The sequence below is a fragment of the Apis dorsata genome, unplaced genomic scaffold (assembly GCF_000469605.1).
Source record: "Apis dorsata unplaced genomic scaffold, Apis dorsata 1.3 scaffold_823, whole genome shotgun sequence".
NCBI lineage: Eukaryota > Metazoa > Arthropoda > Insecta > Hymenoptera > Apidae > Apis > Apis dorsata.
This window is the reverse complement of record NW_006263957.1, coordinates 2,678-4,459: the sequence shown is the minus strand read 5'-3', so window position 1 is coordinate 4,459 and position 1,782 is coordinate 2,678. Positions and strand designations below refer to the sequence as shown.

Genomic DNA, 1,782 nt, shown 5'->3' with positions numbered 1-1,782 from the left:
ACGACATGATTGAGTGACCGGAGGAACATAAATGCATGCGACTCACCAATAGATGCGAAGAATTATGGCCTCCTACAGGATTGTCGAGTAGTCATCAAGTGTGAGAAAATGGAAACTGTAACAAACCATGGAACACCATTGAAATACCATACTGATTGTTTGAAAAAGATGAAATAAATAAAAAATATATAAAAATAATTACCTCTTCGCGTGATGGATGACCGCCTTATTCTCTTGAGCACTGACTCTATCTTATACCGAAAACAAATATTATTTAAAAAAAAGAAAATAAAACAAATAAAAAACTACTAACGCGTTCGTTTAATTTACAATCGGCGAACAAGCACTGACTCTAATTTCGCGATTATCATATCAAGTAAATTTAATTACAACTATTTTAAAATATTAAAAAAACTATTACGAAGCAAACACTGAATCTATCAACCGCATTGCGCGCGGTCACAAAAATTCTCTGAAAATAAAGTTGTAATAATAATAATGGAAGGTCTATAGAAAAAGAAGTAAATTGATCTCTTTAGATTTTCCTCCTTTTTCTTATCAAATATTTGTTTCAGAAAATATTACCCTTTTTTTATTTAAGACTCGTTACTAATTTTTCACGAATAAAAAAATTTCATATATGTATAAAAAGATTGAATATATATTTTTAAATTACTGTACAAACATAAGTATTGATATTTGTCGTGAATGTTCATTATAAAAGTATAAATATATGTTGAAATAATATAGTATAAATCACATAAATATAGAATTAAAATATCAAATAAAAATAGAACAAATACATACAGTACAAGAGCGAAAAATCAAAAAATTTCTTCTTTTTGAAAAAGTACGATTGACGTCCATATTGGAATTCTTTCCGTCTTTGAAGTTGGATTATTAATCTGAAAATAACTTGTAAAAAAAAATATTAATTTTCAAATTAATGTACAAAATGATTAAAATTAACCGATCTCGTGAAAATAAAACAACAATCGATAAATTCCATCTTAGAAAGTCGTAATACTATAAAACTATAAAACAAATATATGAAAAAATATATTAAGATGAAGCAACAAGTGAATATCGGCTGAACGAAGCAGGAACTACCGATAGCATGAATAACCTCAACAATGGAATACACGATCGACGGAAAAAACACAAAACACTAATTAATTTTTTCGTTATAATAATAAATGGATTAGAAAATAAACAAAACTGATAGTAATTTTTAAATTTGAAAAGAAAATATGAAGAAAATTACTGCGCAGTTGAATTAGCGAGACCGATTGCGATCATACATCCTATTATGATGATTTTCCACAGGAGACTGACGACATCTACTACAATTCGAATTGGCGTTTTCTGATTGGCTGATTGTTCTAAGCCAATTCGATAATCGAAATCGCGCGAAAAATTAAAATATTTCACATTACATTTTTATTATTCTAATTAAAAATATATTAATTTATTTATATATTACTAATTTTTAATATTTTTTAACATTTTTAACATTTATTGTTCTATATATCTGACTTTTATATTTATGATTCTTTTATTAATTCAATTATGTATTGATTTATTTATCGATTATCGATTTAGCGATTATTTATTTATTTGTCTAGTTATGTATATATACATTTATTCATTTTTCATCTACAATCTAAGCTTTTTTCGCTTCAAATTACAGAATTTATTTTGATACGGAATACGTTTACAATAAACTTAATCTAACTTAATATAATTTATTAATTATTCTATTAATACCTACAGTCCAGTCTA

The 1,782-nt window shown here is 25.8% G+C and overlaps 1 long non-coding RNA gene across 1 annotated transcript; it reads right to left on the bottom strand.

Moving 5' to 3' along the window:
* Positions 1-1,514, bottom strand: LOC116186522. Its single transcript, XR_004151528.1, has 3 exons — positions 1,265-1,514; positions 203-915; positions 1-115 (listed from the first exon to the last, which is right to left on the bottom strand). It is a non-coding gene; the product is annotated as an uncharacterized LOC116186522 (long non-coding RNA).
* Between the last annotated feature and the right edge of the window lie 268 nt (positions 1,515-1,782).